The sequence below is a fragment of the Phasianus colchicus genome, chromosome 2 (genome assembly GCF_987193195.1).
Source record: "Phasianus colchicus chromosome 2, bPhaCol1.hap1.1, whole genome shotgun sequence".
Taxonomy (NCBI): domain Eukaryota; kingdom Metazoa; phylum Chordata; class Aves; order Galliformes; family Phasianidae; genus Phasianus; species Phasianus colchicus.
The window spans coordinates 68,032,034-68,053,852 of NC_143437.1; the positions used below are offsets into that span (position 1 = coordinate 68,032,034).

At 44.3% G+C, this 21,819-nt stretch overlaps 1 protein-coding gene across 4 annotated transcripts in view; it reads right to left on the reverse strand.

The window, feature by feature from the left end:
• Window positions 1-21,819, reverse strand: part of PRDM1 (PR/SET domain 1) — a 98,595-nt gene that overhangs the window by 25,270 nt on the left and 51,506 nt on the right. The window lies entirely within an intron of this gene.

The window sequence follows — 21,819 nt, forward strand, 5'->3', positions numbered from 1 at the left end:
AGGAGGGAAATGCACAGCAGGCAGCACTTCAAATTTTGACATCTCTTTTGCAGCATTAAAAATAATAATAATAATAAACAAATGAGCACTGGTCCTTGTGCTGGGTAATATGAAAGTGATCGTGGTGGGAGGAGAGTTTCAAGAGTCATTAGCAGACCCCGAACCCAAATTCTTCCCCCAACCCAAGCCAATGTGCTGGCTAAAGGAAGGACATCCTGTGATGATGGCATACAATGTCCTGTTTGTTTATTATTATGAGCATTCCTGCTTCTCATTGCAAAACAGCCAGATGCCTTACTTCCTCCAGTGGTCCTGTCCCCACAGCAAGGAATCCTCCAGCTCAGAGGAACAATGATGCATAGCTCCATTTACAGCCACGTTCAGCCCATCGCAGGCATAGGCTGAGGCAAACCTCATCTATCTCCAACACCTTTCTTGCTGCTGCCCCAGCACTGCCTCTCTGGCAGGTGCACACCCAGCCCTTTCCCTCTGCCTGTTCCTCCTTCCCGATAAAGCACGGTGAGGAGGATTACTTTGCCACTCTTGGCCCGAGGTGCTGAGAATAGTACATCTGTGTAAAGACCTTCATGTGCTCTGGCACGGAGGGCTCACGGCTGCGGGCAGAAGTGGGGCAGCTGCCTATGAGAGGTGTCCTGCTGTCACCGTCACCCTGAGGGACTCTGCCAGAGGTGGCCCCGGTGCTCGGCTGAGGGGTGTGAATGGCATTGGCTGCGTGGGGTAGCAGCCAGGCACAGACAAAATGAGGGCTAGGAAGGCTCTGAAGGAGGAAGAGACACTCATTAAAGGAGAGAAATCCGGCCTACTTGATTGGGTTAATTAACTGATGCTGAGTCACACCGCATAGAGCAGAAAAACAATGTAGTCATACTGAAGGTGATTATTTTACCAAAAAATAGTCTCACTTTGAGAGGCAGCTGTTTCAGAGCTTTTCACTTCCCTGTTAGAGTGACAGGAAAAAAAGAGGAGGGCACAAGAAAAATAGGGTTGGTGTATCTCCTTCAGGGGCTGATCTTAATGCGAAGAAAAGCAGGAAAAGATCAGATCCTTCCTCCAAGGAGGGAGAAGAGGCAGAGGACAGATCAGGTGAGACGAAGTGACACACTCACTGGGACGACATGAGGATGCCAATGCCAAGAACTCTGCCAGAGCCCAGGAGAGTAAGGGCAGCTCACTGAGCACATGAGCTGCCAATAACTGGCACACTCTGAAGTCGGCCCAAAATCAGCCCCCGGTGCTGCAGAGGGGAAGGGATCTCCCTGGCATGCAGTGCTGACCGATCCCAAATAAAAGCAAGTTTATCAAGGAGAGAGAGAACAAATTGTAAAGAATGCGTGATGAAGCCAGATCATAAAGGAAGCTCTGCTATTAAAGAAATACACAGATTGACCTTCTGACCTTCCTCTTTAATAGAGAAACATAAAAAGATGCCCTACTCAACCGGCAGCCGTCTGCTCTTTTATAAAAATCTTTCATACCAGTAGCCGCTATTGTCTGGAATGTGCAATTTCAAAATGTTGTTCATTTCAAAAAAGAACATTTTTAGTCATATTTTCATTTTTTCCTTCTCGCTCATAGAAAACCTCAATTACCGTATTAATCAGCATTTCTTAGGCAGCTCTCTCTGCAGCAGCTTTCAGCCTGGCAACAAATCATGAATGGCTCTAGCGGCTCTGATCTCAGAAATCCCCATCCATTTCCTTTGATGCTATCACCACCTCAGCTCAACAACAAGCGGAGGCCTCGGCTCAGCTGCTGCCGCTCTCCCCGCCAGAGCGGGAAGCGTCGGGGGAAGGAGGAGGGCAGGGAGCCGCCTCGAGCCTACGAAACTTCTTCAGAAAGTCAGAGGAGAGATAAAATGCACACGAGAGATTAAAGCGCAGTCTCATTTTCACATCCTCCCCATCCCCTTACCCAAAAAAGGTCAGTGCCGGATTGACCACATCAAGAGTCACTACCAGACCCACCCCCTTCCCCACTTCCTGTATGTAGGCATGTTGGTGCTAGTAAACATTTGGGGACCAGTTGTGGTCACCACTCAGAGAAGGTAGGCGATGGAGTTGCATGACTGCACTTCTTCTAAAAGAGGCAGCACTCAAAGAAGAGCTTCCTTCCAGTTCTGCTGAGATACACTCACGTTTCAGGGCCGTGCTTCTGAGAATGTGGCCTGTGCCAAAGTGAAGGCATGCTCTGATGGCTGAGCGACAGGGTGAGCTAAAGCCTTCTGCCCACACACCAACCTGACCTTTCCAAAACACAGCCTATGGGCTCCAGATATGATCTCTGAGGCTTTCTGTGCCCTGGACTACTCCAGCACGGGACTGCTTATAAGGAGAGAAATTAAAATCACACTTGAATCTACATGAAGGTTTTTGCAAGGGCTTTTGGGGCGGTGTATGTTGTAGCCAGGAGGCTTTTACATTAACGTGTGCAGCTCTCAGGGACTGCCTTTAATTACAGAGCACCCTGGCCACTGCCTCCTAGCAGTTCCAAATGCCTGTACGTTTATTTTGGTCTCTGATGTTCAAGAGCAAGAGGAGACCTTTTGGCTGCACTCTACTGCAGGCCTTGATGGCTCCTTAGATTTCGATGTTCTTTGATCCTCCAAAGAAATGTTCCCTAAAAAGAGAAAAAAAGAAGCCGAACGAAGATGCCATTTCCCTTTTTGTTTCCAGCTAGGCCTTATTAAAATGCTGCTCAGATGACTCTGAATAAGCTCAAACAATCCTCTTCCAATAGAAAAACAACAACAACAGTAACAAAAAAAATAAAATAAAATAGTCTTGCAGCACACAGAAGCACGTTTAGTTCCTCGAGTTTGAGGAAATGGCTGTCTGGGCGTGCTGCTGGGAGAGTGAGAAGTCACCGTGAGAAGCTCAGCTTCTCTTTGCTGTGAGCGCAGCCCAGCAGCAGGAACGTAACAGTGTGAAGACACTCACTCTTGTTTCCCAGGAGGCAAGCTAGGGTGAAGGTATTGAGAAAGTTGCAACAGCTGAGGCAGCTTTGTCATCACACTTCTTGGTGTGTTGTTTTTTTTTTGTTGTTCAGAGTAGGAGAAAGCAACAGACTTTGGGGTCTGATGGAGGACAACTGACATGGAAGGAGCCATCTCCCTGTTTGTTATGAGAAGGATAGAGGGACCACAGAAGATCCCCTCTTGCCTTTCCATCGCACTCTCAGAAACAGTGGACTTATGAGAGGTAGGGATGATGACCAGGACCCTACACAACAACCCTTGTATTGTCTTTGCATGTTTCTGCGAACTCAAATTTATCCTGGGCAAGCAAATCTCAGCATAAAAATCTACTTTCCACGTCCCATTTACAGCTTCTTCAATGTTCTGCCTGTAGCAACCAAGTCTGTGGAAAATGAATGAGAGCTCCCAGCCCATTTCAACCACTTTCCAGTCTTCTTGGTGCCCAGAGCACAAGCTTGAAAAAGGGTGTGTATCTGGGGAAATTTTCCTTTAAGATAGGCTGATTTCCAGATTGTTACAGAGGAGGGATGTGATGGTATATGTACACACATACATATGTGTATTAGAAGTTTCACTCCTATGAATATTTCAAACACCCACCTCAGAGCAATGTGAAATACCAAAGGCAGCTCAGAAGGAATTGAATGAATTCAACTTGCATGCCTCTTTCTAAACCGCATGACACTTTTTGGGGTATCCTCTCCTCAACCTCCTGGGCAAACAACCATGATGTGAACCATGGTGAAGCCTCAGATTCTAATCCAACCCTGTTCTGGTTCCATCTGAAAGCTCCCTAGGCTGCCAATGGCGAGGGGCTGGTGCACACAGCAGGAGACTGTGATCCATGGGTGGAACCTCACCACCTCTCAGACAAAGGACTGGCCACGGAGTGCATTGCAAAACAGATTAACAAAAACAACAGCTCAGCACCATGACGGAGTGCGTGTGTTGGAAATGAAAATATTTACCCACAGATTATCACAGACCCAGAGATGCTGCTACCACGCATCTGGGATAGAAGGATTCGACACAGAGAGCGTGAGGTCAGAGCTGCTTGGGGAATCGGGCTGGGGCGGGCTGAGCGACCGCACTTTAAGCTGCTGAGAGTACAGTTGTCACTTCTCCACCTTCCCTACCTCAGAGTGGTGAAATAACAGTCTTTTCATACCTGTGTGTTGTGTGGGGGAGGGAAGAATTCCTCTGCTATTAAACACAACTTCTCATTAAACAGTTGACACCTTATCCTTCTTTAAATGTTGTAATGTTTACTTTGCAAAACCCAGGAAAGCTTTTAAAATAAAGATAGCCGAGAGATTCCTAAGCCCTGTGTCCTTGCTTATCTGCTTTTTATCAAGCACCTATTGTTCTTGGAGGAGCTGGCTGGAAGGTGGAGCAAAGGGGGTTAATGTTCAATAGGTGTCTCTGGGCTCCCCTGCAGGAATAGGGCTGCTGACAGAAGAGCAGCAACGGGCTGCCAGTCGCTTCCTGCAGAATGGGACAAGCCAAAGGGAAAACCTAGAGCTGCATCTCCTTCGCCTCTTTTTTTTTTTTCGTTGCTCACCCCAAACAACTAGTTTAAAAGAAAGACATTGTCCTTAGGAGAGATAATCCCACAATAGAGAGTCCATTAGAGGTATTAAAGCATTGGCAGCGCCTGATCTACAAGAAGGGCTCTGTCCTGACAATAGACAATTAAAGCTGATAAATCTGCACTACTTGTTGCCGTTCTAATTCCTCGTAATTGTATGCTACTTGTCCCTGCCTCCTGCGTCCAGGGATGAAGCATGCTTCTTTAATCTCCAGAGTACCTGACCTAGTTCCTATGTGGTCTTTTCAGGACCTGTTTTCTTCCCATCTGGACTTCTCTCCTCCTCCTCTCCTTCCCTGCCTCCCTCCCCGAGGCATTAAGAAGAGGTTACGGAAGAGGGCACGGAAAACATCAGCACACAGCACCCGGATCGATAATTCTGGAGCCCCAGACAATGCACTAATCTGCAATAACAGCTAATCATGCTCAATTTGGCACACCAGTGATTAAACTGTACTTTTCATTAGGATCAACAAGTAGAGCAGACGCACGCTGACGATCCCGATCGCCCTGTCACTAAGAGCTGCCAAACTCCTGCGCTGCTCTATGTGTAGCTGCTGCATCACCAGTTTTGCCAGACTGGGCTCTCCGTGCAGACTTTGACGTTTTACAGGCTGCAGCTCTTAGCTGAGCTTTCTATAAAAAGCCAGCCCCTGCCTCACTTCGCTTCGAGGAGTTCACCTGAATTAAAGGGCTCAGTGGGTCGCACAGAAATGTGCTGTGCAGGACACTGGGAAACGATCATTCACCAGTACGTGTTCACTTCGAGTGCTGGCAATGTTCTGGGTTTTACCCTGCGTCTCAAAGGAATTTGGAGTTCTTCTTCTCAAATTTCCTTTCTCTATTTTTTAAAAGATCATCACTAGTCTTAAAAGATATAGGACAAATACAAATTACCTTGGATTTACTTATTTTTCATACTGAACTATTACAAGAGGTTTTGAGGCAGAAGAAGGACTTGCTTTTTCTTTTTTAACCCCTGAACACAGGAATAAACCGTTGCTTTAGAAATCTATGTGTTTTTTAACCCTTCTCTTGATAGCAACTCCCAGTCACCCCCCAAGAACTGGATTCTCACCCTAGCTGCTTTTGATTAGAACTGGACCCAGTGGACCCATTTTGCAAACTGCCGTGGAAGCCTCACCCAGGAGTTCACCACAATCTGTCTCTGAAGCACAGCACCAAATTCCAGGACTCCTAGAGACCGACCCCACACACTCAGGGGTCTCCTTCTGTTTAACTTTAGCTTATCACCCTTGTATTAACTTTAGTAAGTGTTAAAACTGCACTCTAAGTTGCTCTTAAAAAAAAAAAAAAAAAAAAAAAAGAGCATGGAAGATGCCAAACGAATGCAGGAAATGTCTATTCTACTATTAATATTGATGAATCCCTAATGCATTTGAAACCCACTTGAGGTAAGTCAGTAGAGTTCTTCTCCTGACAGCTATTCTCCATCAAACTACCCCTGCTAAAGATGTTGATGCTTTCCCTTTTGCTTTGTAACCTTTAAATGAAGTTTAGATCTCATCAGAGGCTACCACAAAATAATGCATCTTACACTAAGCAAACATAAAGCCCTGGAGACAAGGGTTTAAAGCAGTGCACACGTTCTCCTGATTTATCATTTTAAGATAGGAAGCTGCCGCAACAAACAAAACACCTCCTTGAAAGTGGGACAGCGGCAGATTGCGGTGCAGAAAGCTCCAGGATCTTTTGTTTTCCCAGAGAGCAACAACGGGGCTTTGCAGAGAAAGACAACAGCCTCCCCTTGCTGAAACCCAAATCAGTTCCTATAGGAAAGCCTGCCAACTGCTAGTTAGACGGTAACAAAATATTGCAGATAATTCACTTTTCACGATAAACCAAAACCAAGCAGGCATGCAGCACCCAGCAGGGGCTCAACTGATAAAACGGTGTCAAACTCAAACCATTTGTCAATTGGAAGGGGAGAGAGTGAGCTGAAAGATGGACTCAGGAAGTAGATTTATCTAGTGCGACACATTAACTAGTATAAATACTACGGAAAAAGTAAACACATTTAAGCAGCAGTATCTGCAGGCAGCACAGAAAGGCTCCCGAGGCTCAGCCCCAGCCGGCCACCTCACCACTCAGCTGTCAGCCACGACAGCAGTAGCATTTTTCTTCTTGCGCGGGGCTGCAGTGCCATTTAATTCACGGAGCTAAAAGGTTTTATTAAAAGCATACATTATAATTAAACAAAACAAAAGCGTGACTCCTCTGCTCTGCTAAGTCTCCTCCCTCCGCCCAGTAGCCAAAACAATAAAACCACCTTGGCAGCAAACAAGTCAGGTAACATACCCCAGAGAAGATCACAGATTTGTTATATCAACCTTGGTTTTACGTTTTGCTTGCTCAAAAGCTGCCTTAACAGAAACTGCTGGCCAGCAGGCTCCTGAGGATGCCGACGGGCAGACAGCGCAATGTGGAGCACACAAACAAACCCCAGTCCTGCAAAGCAGAAGAGCTCTGGCAGGTGGACACTTTCCACTGAAAAGTCAAAACAACACCATTTTGGGGTGGCCTGTCTCTCCCTCAGTCGCAGGGAAGAAGAAAAAGAGTTCAGAGGCAGAACACTGACCCACGGCTGTGTATGCCAACCTCGTGCCTACAAGCCCGTAACATCAGAGAACGGCATGTCACAGCAACAGACCAATCTGACACCCAACCAAACACGAAACTCAAAAAAATTAACAGTAAAGTAAGCAATATACGTCGTTCAAAATAATGAGGAAAAAAAAAAGAGAAAAGAAAGGAGTTAATTCACACACAGCCCACTTCTTTGTCCAGCTGTACCTTCACGTGTCCCCACAGTGCGGGCTCCCCACCTCCAGCTCACGCATCTTGGGATGTTAGTCCAAGGGAAAGCCTGCCATCCGCCCGGTGCCGCACACACCAGCGCTGCACACCCGTGCACGCACAGCACGCACCCGCGCCCTCACTCCCCGACACGCACTGCCTGGAACCGCTCCGAGGATTTGAGAATTCCCTCCCTCCCCTCACATCCACTCCACCCCGTTCCGTAATTAGGCTTAACAAGAGCAATTAACAAAACAAACTCCTCTCCGCCTGGTGGCCTGATAATTCTGATTGTCATAATGTATTAAGATGTGTAAGCCAGTTTAAAATAAAGGTAAATTACAACATTGCACAAGAGCTGTTTCGCACCTATTTTTACAGCTTTTAGCATAGGGATAATGAACATTTGGCCACGCCTTTAATTTAAAAAGCAAAAACCCAAACTCTGAACAGCAGAATTCCAAATCGGACCAAGGAGACTACTGTGGGTTTTCATGAGTTTATTAGAGGGCTCACCCCTCCTCCTGCACAGCAGTACCTCAACTCTATATAAGCAGATTTTTCTTTTTGGAATTACCTAATAGCCCTAAAAATCTAAGATATTAAATGAAGTTTAAAGGCATCTCCTGGCTTTGTGTGTGTCCACGAATCAATGGTTTGTAATAGCTGCAATTTTTTCCCCTGCTTGTTCTCTAATGGCATGACATGGGAAGACAAAGCTTTTAGATGTTCTTTAGATGTTTTCTTTTTTTTTTCCACCCACATTCAGTTCACTTTCCTCCAGCAATCAAAACAAAGAAATCTGGTGTCAGAATCAGCAAGAAATCTACAATAAAGGACCAGCTGAAAAGGCGGTCAATGGAGAAATTTTTATGTCCTTTGATTTTGATGAGCTACAGGTCCAAACCACACAGAAGATTTACACAAAGCCTGCATGCAATTGGAAAGTGTGCCTGCTTGCACTGAGACCCACTTCTAAGTCATATCTAGTATTTTTTCTGTTTATACACTCCACAAGCATGTAATTAAAACTGTCAACATACAATTACTAAACAGAGCAAAATCATAAGCTCAGAGAAAACTCACAAGTAGAAGATCAGGACACAAAACCATTTGATACGTGACATGGTCTCAGCTCTGTATGAACTGAAGAACTGCTCTGCTCCCTCAGGTATGCACAGCCCAATTCAGAATGCCACCTGTCTACTAACTGCAAACATTTAAAAGGAAAGAAAAAAAAAAGAAAGGCCGGTGTTGCCAGTACATTGCTGGAATCCTGCAGCTTCTGATAAGCTGGACGTGTTTTCCTAAGTCAATGATTTCGTCTCTGCTGGGTGTCAACATTTGCACAAGAATAATTTTGGGGGTCAGAAAAACATCAGCAACTGAGATTTCAAAAGGTTTCATAAGAGCACAGATTGCTCAAACACAGGGAAAGGAGGGTTTCAGCTGCCAGTTCACTCTTCTGCTTCTTCATTCCTCCTTCCCTGAAGCTGAGTCAAGATTCTATAAAAATCCAGCGCAAGCCTTCCGCCACGCAAGATGACATCTTCACTAAGATGGCATGCCTTGCACAGCAAGATAAATGCTCCAAAACTATAGAAAATGGAGGCTTTTCTGGTGTAAGCCCTTTCTAGTGTTAGGAGATACTGGGTGGAGAGTTACAAACAGAAGCTTCATTCTGCCCTCCTCACGTAGGAAGCGCTACCTTCTTTTTCCCACCAGATCTCTTCCTGATTCAGTGCTTAGGTAGAAGGGTACTGATTTCAAAAAGTCATCTTCCAAACTTTTTCTCTTCTCATCCTCCTTGAAAGGCCCAGTTCCTTCCTTTTACTACAGACCATTCAAATGGAAGGCAAACTAACCAATGTAGCTTTGTATATTTCCAGTTTGATCTTCATAACAGCACCCCCTGAACGCCTCACAAATATCAAATAATGACTAATCTGATGTTCAGTCCCTCCTCCATATACACATGAATGTATTATTGCTATTGCCACTCAGTGGAAGAAGAATGGAGACACGACGACATTGACATCAGAAGTATACATTAATGTGGGGATGCAGCAGTTGATTTATTCAGCAGTGTGCATTCCTTTCTCAGTTCAAAGTGTTTCTCCTATTGCCATCTGTGATGGCTCTTGATTTGCAGGGCTTCAAATGAAGCACCCAGAAAATGTGAACACTGATGACCATATACAAAGCACTTTGTGGAATTGAACTGCCATGAATCTTACTCGCAATCATGGGCAGAAATAGAACTGAGCTCCTCAGAGTAGAGGTCCTCTGCCCTGGGGAAGAGCAACATTTCTTCCTGCAGCTGCCGCTTACTTAATCTCTTTACGTCACAACAAAGGAAATGGGGGCAAGAGGTGCCTTATAGACAACATTTTAATACACCACCCCAATTCACCTTCCCTAGCAAGCTTGTCTGATGCTTGAATGAGGCAGGTAACTGGCAAAAAAGTAATTAGATGAGTAATTAAAAACTGTATCATAATGCCTAAGAGGATCAAAGCGAGGTTAGGCAAGCAACTCTGGAGAACTGGAGCTTGGAGTTGAAGTAATTTTCTTCCATATTTTTTTCTGCAGTTTCTTGATTTTTAAAACTGCAAATAGCAAAACTGGAAAACCTGAAACCTGGCATCACACTGACACCTATGCAGATCATCAGTGGAGCTTGGATAATTGTCTGCCATGGACAGAGCTCTGCCAAGGCAGCTAGCAGAGCTATCTGCGCAATGATACGCTTTTTTTTTTTTTTTTTTTTTGCAAGGTTGGCACTGGCACTGGGACAGGACACTTTGCTGGTGGGTTTTCCCTGTTAACTTGCTGGAAGCAGAGAAACAACTCGTTTCAGGAATCTTGGTTGTATTCCAGGTTTGGTCTGGAGTTTGTTCCTCCCTTTTTCTCTTTCTGTCTCATCCCATCTTCCATAGCTCAGCACAGACCTTTGATCAGACTCCTTGCCCAGCAAGTACTCATCTTCCCTTCCTGTCCACTCCTTTAGTTTTTCCCTTTTCAGTCACTCCCATCTCCCTCCCCCAGGCTCCTTGTGTTGGGTCCTCCCAACAGGTTTCATCTCCTCTTGGTTCCTCACCTTTTTCCCTCTGTTCCACGTGAATGGGATGCACTCCCCATGCCCACCTGCCCTCCCGCTGCTCAGCAGGCCTGGTCTGCAGCACCTGAGCAACAGCAAGGTGCAGGTCTCCAGGCCCCTCCGAGTGCTTCTCAGCAGACGTTCAGCACTGAGCACCATTCACACTTGAAGCAGACATGGTGTCCAGCCAACTGGAAGTCCTGTGACTATGTTAGTATGGCACTGAGCCCGAGCTAATAAGCCCTGGTGAGAAGCCGGATATATTAGCTTGGGCTTAGCACCATGCTAATGCAGTCAGGCAGCTTTTGGATCAGAGCTGGCTTACATCCCACCCGCTTTTAACACCGAGCTTGCTCATCTTTGTCCACAATAACCCATAAAGATAAATCCCTCAGTCCTTTACCAACCTTACTCTCAGTTTCCCTCCTTCCTGACACTGCAGATCTCTAGGCACAGTCTCTCCTACTTTATAATCTCCTCCAGATTCAACACCTGGCCACACGCTTTTAGAACTGCTCCTTTTTGTGATTCTCTGGCCTCAGGACAGGTTGCAGTAAGCAAGCACCAAACATCCACTCTCAGTTCAGGCACTCAGTCCCAGGTGCAACCATGCTCTGAAGAAAGCCACGGTGTCCTCCAGCAGCCCTGAAGTGCTGCCTGATGGTCATCTGGGCTGGCTTTGACCTCGAAAGCAATTCTCCGGGGTATGGGAGCTGAAGTCAGAGATGGGGATGGACAAGTTCTTGGAAATGGCAGAGTAGGCTTCAGGGAGAAATACACAGCAAGTGCCATGTAAGAAATAGCTGAAACACATGTTCAGAATTTGGTAGATTTATGAACACCTAAAAGTAGTAGGGTCTACTAATGCAAATGATCAGTTTGTCTTAACAGCAGGTGATGCAACCAGCCCTACTTACACTAGAGATTAATTTCCTGAGGTTAATTTTAGGGACAATTCTCCTCTGTGTTTTAAAGAAAACATGAACATAACACAAAAATCACATATAAAGCAAGTACAAAGTTTTAAATCCTATCTCTGTGGCTGCATTACTCTTTTAGTGTCCCACACCAAACGCACCAGAACTGTATCCATTATAAAAAATGACAAGGTTTCACAAAATGAGACAGGATGCTTCAGCTCCAACAAGTTTACAGAGTGCCTCTTTTCATTTACTAAATCCTAAAGAGCAATAGGCCAACAAAAATGCTGCTGATGATCTGTGACTATTTTTTCATTACTGTTAAGATTAGAAAAATATGTAAGAGACTATCTAATCGTATTAGTCTGCTATAATAAAACCATCACCAAATAACAATGAGAAAAAAGTCCGAATTATTGAAATTAGTTAATGAAATATTAATTTGCACCAACCTGCCCTGGCATACTCCTCATTTAGAATTACCAGCACCATGCACACACAAATCAGGCAACAGGGAGAAAAAGAAGCTTGCAGTCAGACCTAACCTAATGCCTTCCCTTCCTCTCAGCCCCCAGTACAGGACAGCCACTTCCTTTCTACAAACGCTCTGCTCAGATCTGTACACAAGGCAGGCCACATCTTCCGGGGAGGCTCAAAGCCTTTGCAGACACACAGTTGCCTTCAAAGCCTTGCTGGAAATCTGTGTGGGAAGACTCTGAAATATTAAAACCATCCTAGATACTCTATTCCTCTAAGCCAGCAACAAGCCCCTCTGCACTTATCTATCACTTCTCTGCTCGATCTATTCTGGGTTGCAGAATAAAATTTCTGATTACTGAAAAAGATGCACAAATACACAAAGCTGCACCATACGTGGAAAGGAAAGAACAGAGAGAAAGTGATATGTGCTTTCCAAAAAGACACTTTTGTCCCAAAACATTACAACTCTGTATAAGCTTTTCTTCCATTAGCAAAAGCAGGCAACAAGAAGGCTAGCGTGAAAATACCATGCTTCAAAATGTAGCTTCACTGTCCTCCCTTTTGGAACCAATGTACCTTTTGGTTATATCTCCAACACATCTTGTTTGATTTTCTTTCCCCAAAGGCAACCACTTACCCTCTACCAGATTCATATGTTATTTTGGTGTGATCTTCAGTCTTAAGAAATCTACAGCTGAAGGCTTCCCACAGCACCGACAACCACAGCAGGACAGCGAGCACAGTGCTGCGCTGCCCAGCCCCTATTTTCTGTCTACAGACAAGAGATTTTCATGTTTTCTCAGTTTCCACATTTCTAACCTGAGAGCTGCCCTTTTGGTGGGGTGACTTTCAGAAGACACATCCTTTGTACACTCGCCTTACTGCCAGATGTCCTCTGCAGCCAATTCACGGCTTTGGTTTTGTACTTCACGCTCGCTTAAGAATTTTAGTAAAAGTTCGGACTGTTATTACTGAAAAAAGTGCGTGTACTGTTGTTAAAGAAAGTGGAGAGGCCAAAAGATCCGACTGCAACTAAATCCTCTGAATTTCTCTCATTGAATGTCTCCTTCTGACAATCAAAGCCGGGAGAACTGGATCCCTTTGAAGTATGGTCAGGCTGAGTAGGTGTGGGGCAGTACAATTCTAGATGCAGTTTCCCCCAAAGACCTGGCACATTTGCAGTGTGCCGGGACACCAGAAAAAATGGAAATCAGCACAACTCCTTGCAGAGAGAGGAGTGAGCTAGCAGCCCTTCAGAGACTCACAGTCGGTTCCTGAGGACGGATGGTGTAAACACACAGATAACAAGGGGGCAGGGTAAATTGGTTTAAAGACAAACAGGTACCAGAAATTCAGAGTATGTGGTGGTTACTACAAGGCAAGTGGATTTTTTTTTTTTTCAGATTAATTTGCATAAAGACAAATTTGACTTTTGGATATACAGTAAATGCGATTCTGTCAATCACCATGCTGGAAAGATCCAAACAAAATCCATCTGAATGCTTATAAACACTTAAAAGTGTCTAAGAGACACAATTCGTTAAAAAAAAAAAAAGTCAACAATAATGCCTAGCCGATGCTTCCAATTATATTCTTTCTTCAATTAGTCTTGAAGAAACTAACACCTCTATTAATCATTTCAATTAACTACACGCACCACATGACATCCGCACCAGCAGCCCATATGTTGCGTTCCAATCACCCAAATATTAAAGCCTTTTTAATTGATTGATCTAAAGAACATTCAACAGGCTCAAGGTGGCAGCTAGCCAGGAAATCCCAAAAGAAGATGACAAAAAGGTGGGGGTGCTAAACCAGCTTCCCAGTTTGTTTTTCCTCTTCCTCCCGGGTTCGCTAAGTTAATCCAATCACAGTCCATAAAGCTCCTTTTTAATAAAATAAATAAATAGATAAGAGAACACACATGCTGGCTTTCCCCAGGAGAAGCCCCCTCCATCAAAGCCCGAGAGCCATCCTGTTAAGAAAGTGCTGCATGCAAGGGTGCATTTTTTATCCGGCAGAAATATTTAGCTTGGCCACCCGCCAGGGAATGCTGAAAGAATAGCCTGAATTAGGGGATTTACCTTCCACGTGTTTGGCACGCGTCATTAGAGGCTCTGAAGAGCTTGTCTCTTTCGCTCTCTCACTCTCTGTTTTTTCTCCCCCCCCCTCAAAGCTTTGATGCAGAGAATAAAGTATGAGCTGCAAGAGCAGGCGACTCGTTGCATTGCTAAGTGTCGGCACAGTGGCTTTTGTGCTGTCGAAGAAAACTGATGCCCAGTTTCAAAAGGTAGATTTCCTTTCTTTTTTTTTTTTTTCTTTCCCCTATTCAGGTATGGAGTGATATGAAAAAGTTTTTGAAGTTTTCTGTCGGCAGATTTAAAACTTGGAGAAAGTGGCTTAAAAGTAAATTCCTCAAGAGAGAGTCCAACCACAGAGTATTTTGGGAACTCATTTGAAAAGTTGGTTTTGTAACAATAACCCATGAATTGCGCTGTCATTTGACTTTTATACGCTGTCATGTGGACTTACGTTATTTTAAAAAACACTTCTTTACATAAGTGCTTCAGTTCTGCAAATACCTCTCAAGATCTCTAATCAGAACACATTAGTCAAGACAGCTGGTCCATACCTCGAGTAACCCAAGTAACTTCACAGAGCTTCTCATTTGTGAAAGGAAAAATGACATTATAAGACAGCCTCCAGCCCCCATAATCTACTATGAAGGATAAAGGGGTGAGAGGGGGCAGTTTCCAGCCGAATAATAGCATGGAGGTCCTTGAATCAACCATCAACTGAAATGTTTCAGTCTTCTACACATTTACAGGGCAGACTGGCACGACTCAGCTCCTAGTTTCCCAGTGGCACTCCCAGTATTTTCCCCAACTGAGAACTGGGCATTGCCCGGCTGGAACGGAGCTGGGCCCGCTGCCTGCTGATGGCATTATTTAAATACAGGCCCTATTCACATCTGAGTTTTATCATTATTGCTTCAAGTAGATGAGTTTAGAAGCCATTTGCCAGCACGCTTACTCTAAGTAAGGTTCAGGCTGAATGGATGCCCCACTGCAGCATAAAGCAGTGCACCTCAGCAGCTGGCCAATACGCGTACACTGCATACAGCCAAACCTGGGTTTTACCGTTATTTATCGTCAGGATGCTGACTCTTTCTTCACCCTGTCCCTGCTAGTGAATACATCTGGGTTCAACTCTGTTTCAGTTAGATTCATGTTGCCAGATGACAATATGTGATTTTTCATCTCTCTCTCAGTGAAACTGGTACATTGTGCCTTGCCTATCAGCAAATGCTGAGGGCTACAGAAGAGCAAATTTGAGGGATGGATGACGGCCTCAACTGAAAAAATAAGAAAATAACTCCCATGTTCGAAGAGTGCTGAGACCCATCTCCTCACTGAACATAAAACTTCTCAGCTGTAGAAACCTCCCTATGCTTTATCACTTTTAAATAAGTAATTCATCATACATACCCAGGCTGAAAACCACACAAATGATCAGCTCTCAGTTTTACTCAGTGGAAAGTGAGAATTGGAGTTTTCCACCCAAAACCATAAAGGCTGACAAGTCCTGACATGTTTTTCTGACCTCTGTCCCGGACCCCAAGTTTCTGATTCAATTTAAAGAAAGCTGGGCAGCCACTTCCCCGCTCTTTACATAAAAGAAGTTAACATCCGGGCTAATAATACAGCTACCTGTTCTTTCATCAAAGGCTCCAGCAACTGCAGAGCCTCTATTTTCATCACAAGGAAAAATTGCAAAAATAAAGCCAGCCAGTTGTGCTGCTCACAGCGCAGGTTTGGCCATATGCAACGTACAAATACAGGCTGGTTGCTGAAGCACTGCTTTATGCTTGAGGTAAGGCATGTTTGCTGCTAACTGAATCTCTGAGAGACTGGTTCTTCAAGCACTTGACTACTGCAACAGCAATAGGAAATAACAGAAATAATTCAGTTTTCACTTTATCAGAAAACAGAAGAGGTGTTGGCCAGTCCTTGCCAGTCCCCCGTTGGATATCTCGTCCATGGGAAGGCTGCCATTTTAATATGAAATAATGGGGAATTGGGTGCCATGGGGCAGCGAGGGGCTGGCGGGCATCCCCCAGTATGTGTGCTCACAAGAGTATCTCGGTGTGCAGGCCTGGGGCTGGGAAAAGCCTGCCTGCCCTGCCTCTGAAGCAACTGCAGTGAGGCCAAGCCTATTACAGTGCTGTGATGTGCATTCAGAAACTTGGGCCAAGTAACAGGAAGCCTTGGCCTTGCAATAAGAGCTCAGTAGAAAATCAGTGGATGTATCCGTCATCACTCCAACAGGCTTGCTATGTTTAAGGAGGCTGCTAGGCTTATCATATTTACAGATTAAAAATATGACCTTTAAAAGTGAAATAAAAGGAACTCCACCCCCATCCCCTCAATCTCCTTCCTCTGTGATTGTAATTAAAACCACAAACCAAAACATTTATCCAGCCTTCTTTCTGTAACAGTTCAGAACCGCACTCTCAAACACTGTACAGATAAGCCCAACCTTTATGTGTTAGCGATGCACCGTGTAGTAAATTCTCCTTTCCAAACCTGCCGTCTTCATTAAAATCTTATTTGCTTGGTAATCTCCTTTGATCGCTAAAGTTATAAGAAGCCCCCTCCTCTTCTTTTGATACTATCAGTGTAGCTTTTGACCAGAGAGCGTGATGAATTAAATGTATGACAGATATGACAGGTGAGGAGTGCTTGGAGAGGGCTTAAACAGCAGGGATAAGACAAAGCCCCCATTTAAGAACAAAACCCCTACCCGATGGCTAGCCCGTTAATGACCAACCACTCCATTTGTCCTGTTGGATGAGGAGCAAGCTGATACTACAGACAAAGCTTTGTTAGCCACAGGCCTGTTCTTCAATCAGGCCACACAACCAACTAATTGAAATGCCCATTTTTCCCCCCTCAGGATTTGATATACAAGCTAAGGGTTTTGTAGGTATACTCTTTTTTTCTTTCTTTCTTTTTTTTTTTTTTAAACCCTCCCTGTAATGTATTAATTCAGCCACCACTAGTTTACAGCTGGACTAAGTGGAATTACAGCATATAAACCTGAAAATCTATCTGCAGGGATCCAGCTAAGCCCTGGAGAGAGACAAGTCCAGCAATACAAATCCAAGGAATTTTGGAAGTCAATCCATTAGGATTACTAGGCCTTTGATTTTGGAAGTCATAGGCTCAAAATATGGAAGCAATGAACTCTCAATCTTCCTGTATTTTAGCCTATTTTCAGAGGACTTAATGACCCTGTTTTTTTCTATTAAAACATACGAGTAAACACAGATAGAATTATATAATTTTTCCACTGCATTTGCAATAGAGGAAGATGGAAAAATATCTGTTTTCTCAATATCATTGTTACCATCATCCTTAAATTTTCTTTTATATTTTCTATGTACTTGGAGGCAACAAGCAAACTGGCCATCTTTCTTGTCAGCTAAAGACCACTCTCCTTCTCTTTAAACTTCAGGTTAATTTTTGGTATGCTGTGCTCTAACTAAATAAGGAATTTCTGGTTACTTAAACTACAAGCTGCGTCCCAGAGGTGAAGAAATCTCTATGCCCCCTGCAGACAGGGATTATATTCTCAATGGGCAGTCTCTTATTTAAGCCTTCCAATCTGCAGTTAGCAGAAGGCCAGCAGTTTCCTGAGGTAGGAGCCAAAGTGATAGCCATCGTTAAACTCAACATCATTGAGTTAAAAAAAAGAGATTATAGGGACATAGAATCTGACTTTATCTTTGCTTTGGGTATAATAGAAAACACCAGCTGAAGCAAGAAGAGTCTTCGCTTTCAGAACAAATTCAATTTTTAACTCCATTCCTTCCTGTCGTGCCGTCACAGCATGCTGCAGCCAAGTCACAGGTGCAAGTATCAGGAAACCTGGGCTCTGCTCTCAGCCTTACCCCAGGCCTCTTACGTGGCTTCTGGCATGTCGCGTACCCCCCTCCGTGCCTCAGTTTCCTTATATAAAAATGCAAATATTCCTACCTATTTCAGAAAAAGTGTGGTCTAGTGGCTTAAACCACAGAATCAAGACATCCTAATTCTCTATCTGAACACGTCATCAATTTCAGCTGTGGCTTTGAGGTGACTACAGTCACCTACGCAAGGGATCAGATGCCTCTGGAAAATCTCAAGTGCCTGAAGCATCGTGGTGGGACACTGCTCTTTGAGGGACTGGCACTTCTGGCAGGGATGAGAACTCCTCACTTGCAGTGAGGCTGCAGGCCCAAGGTGCAGGGAAATGCAGGGCTGAGCAATGGCCATACAGGCTTTGGAGATCTGCTCTCCTAGCAGGCCGTGGTCTGTTCAGATGCTTGTCTCCAAGCCACCCAGCAGTGCTGGCCCAGCCCTGGCTTGGTGCTTATGGTTCTAATTCAGCATGCGGAGGCGTAAGGTTCAAGTCCTAGATCTGCAACATGCAGAACAAAGGACTGAAAGGACGAATGTCCCTCCCCAGGGGAGCACTTTAACTTTTGGCTACTTTGCAGCAGAGTGGTTGGTCTCTCACGCTCTTTCCTCCTCCACTTCTCCTTGAAAAACTCCCCAAAGTTTTGAGGCTGTTCCACTCAAGATATGTAGCATTTTGAAAATTTTCACAAGGCAGAGAAAGCGTTTCCTGCCTGGCTCCATTTCATGGCTCTTTGGTCTCCTGGACCCTTGCAAAGGTTAATTAAATAACGCTCAGATATTTATGATGCGTAAAGTCCCAGACTGCTATTCATACAAAGAAGAGTAATAGGGTCACTCAGAGAAAATAATCTTGCAGAAATTTAGAGGAAAATATTGTTGGCTTATACATTAATACACGTTTATTCATATTAATGTAAAAAAAGCTAAGCGTGGTTGTTATCAGTACAAAGATCAATTATTAGGAAAAAACTGTACGATCCTGATCAAGAAATTGGACAAAAAAGCATTAATCTGGGGCATTTTGGTTTTAAATGTTCCGAACGGAAGCTACGCTTTTAGACAGCTTTCCAATATCCCTATTAGATATAATGTTATAGTCCTATTACACATGTTGCCTACTAGACGTGCTCTGACTTTTATAGATGTCAACTCCATTTCTTAATTCAAGCCATTTGTCTCCTGTGATCTCTGCGCCTCTGGGTTAGAGTTCCAGCCAAAGAGGTGAGCCAGCTCCTATCTGCAACGCGGCCATAAAATCCTCCGGCGCTGCATCCCTGAGAGCCGCTGCTGCCCCGTGAACAGGCCTGGACTTCGTCTGTCTGCAGCTCAGCACCCAGAAAGGACATTTTACAGAAGGGCTCAGCGGACATCCAGGAAAACTGCTTTCAGGACCCTATCTGAAGGACAATACTTAACTTTCACCACCTGGGCCTGGCCCCTGAAAGGAAACAGTTGCACTCAATTATTGTCTTCTTCTAGACAATTACTATTTAATCAAACCTCCAGCTGATATTAACTGGTAGAAAAAAAGGCTATTTTTAGTCAGGACAGTGATTCCCCCTCACTCCTTTCATCTATGAGTAATGTATTTCCTTTTGCTCTCAGTACCACAAACCAGTCCACACCAGATGCTCAGTATTAGGTAAAATTAAAAATGTGGGCATCATACCCTTTGAAAGATGCTTTGAACTCAAATTAATATACTTAAACCCGCTATTTAAATTAAAGATATCCTGTCTCTCTGTTGTGTAGTTTTCCCTTTTATCAGAAGGGGAATTTTAGTCCATTTAAAGGTTTTTTTTGGTTCAGCTCCACAGACCACGCTTTGACTTAACAACACATTGTAATTTCCTTTTAGCCACAAGAATAAAGGAAACGTATAGAAGCAACACCATAATCTTGTCAAGCACTCTCTTTCGTTTCCCCGAACAAGCCTGTTCAAGAAAACGTGAAGCCTAAGATTTTTAAGATGTTATCTGGAAGAGGTTTAGATCACGGAATACTTTTATTGAAAACAGACACGTGTATTTTTATGTATCTACTGATGTACCCATATACATAAAATACATGCCTACTAAATTCTTTTATGGACAGGACCAGAGCAGCCTGCAACCTGCAGAGGTTTTGCAGAGTTCACTCCCTCTGCCTCAGCACATTACCTTTCCCAAGCTTTTGTTCACAATCCATGCAGATATTCAAAAAAACCCACAAATTCTCATATGCAGGGAAGCACAGCCCGAGCACGCCGCAAGAGGGGCTGTCTGCATTCACGCTTAACAGCGAACAGGGCTCTGTAAAATCTCTTGGAAGCAAAGACGTGGGAGTTACGTAAAATACACTGATTTCTCCTATGCGTGTATGAATAGATAAGACACAGGCTCCCGCGCTATTTGCGTCGTTTATTTTCATCTTAATGTTTTTCAGATCTCGGTGATTTAAACACAACTGCTGTGCTCCTGGTTTGCAGCTTGAGAGCTACAGAACTAGATGCAGTTTGTTGAATGTACTCAGACTAAAAAACATTTGATAGGCAAACACCATCCACCTTCACATTCAGCCTAACCAACTCCTAACGTCAACCCTAATCAATTAATTATTGGCAGTGCTACAATACATATGAAGGTGTAAAAACTGCTTCTTCCCTTTGACCTAAGCCATGGGATAGTGAGAGCCATGGCAAAAGGAGGCAGCCTTGTATTAGGCTTTATCTGACACAGATGGAGGATGCTCTGGGGCACCAGATGCACATAGATACTGCTGCTCTTCAACAGTCTGGATCTTGTTTGGGCCCTGGTAGCATCGCCCAAGCACCTGTACAGTGCTGGGGACCAGACTGGGCCTGGACACAGCACAGCGAGCCAGGAGAAACACCTACCTGGAGAAACCAGTGCTCAGGGTCTGCTTTATTTAGCAAAAGGAGATGTACTAGCTCACAGCACTGATTATGTGAAGAAAATGTATTTTAGAACAAAGGAGATGGGCAAACGAACCATCTGCAAATCCTCCCGGAGCTGTGTAGACGGTGATAGTGAGGCAGTTTATCCCCAAGAGCTTTCTCCTCACTGGAGGTGTTGAGTTAACTCGCCATGACCTCGGACTGACCCACACACAGCATGTGTAAGTGCTGTGCGGCGGTCACAGCCAGGAAGCTCTGCTCCTAAACACTGCCCTTTCCAAACACCACTCCAAAAAGCAGCAGCAGAGGTGACCCAGAAGTCAGCCTCCCATCCTCGCCCAGCATGGGCGACGTCTCCCTTCACCCTTTTGGGGTTTCATCCATCTTCATTTGCTTTTGCTTGCTGCCATTTCCTCTGGCTTTTCAATCGTGGGACACTGGTAGCTATTATTCATTCTCTGGTTTCTGACCAGTCACAGAGCAAAGAGCTGCAGCTTTCTATCAATACCACATTAATGCCTATTTAGCTCTTATTTTAAGCAGTGTTTTTTTTCTACTTGGGTACCAAGTGCCAGAGTACAACAGCTCTCGTAGAAAAGCAGGTTCTACTGCCTTGCTGCATCTTGGATTTATAAGAAAAATATCTCAATGCAAATATTTAGCATCACTCTGTAGCTAATTTACTAATAGTAACTCTGAACAGGAGTGAAAATATAACCAAAGTATGAAGAACGTAACTGCCCAGACCACTGAAGTCAGACAAATATGAACAAACATCTCCAGTGTGCACACTTCTTTTCCATAAAAAGGACAAAGAGGTGAAGCATCAGAACCCTTCCACCACTAACCATGAAATAAGCACTACATGCACCCCTATTTTCAGCTATAACAAATCCTTTAACTTAGGGTAATTCCAACAATTATAATCACCAAATTGGGAAACTGCATAACTTGTGCTTGGTTGACATTGATTTGAGTAATCTTATTGTCCTGCATAGTTCATAGGACTGATAATGCATTCTGTCTCCAAAGTAAAGAGAGGGAAAACAAACCCTTTTTG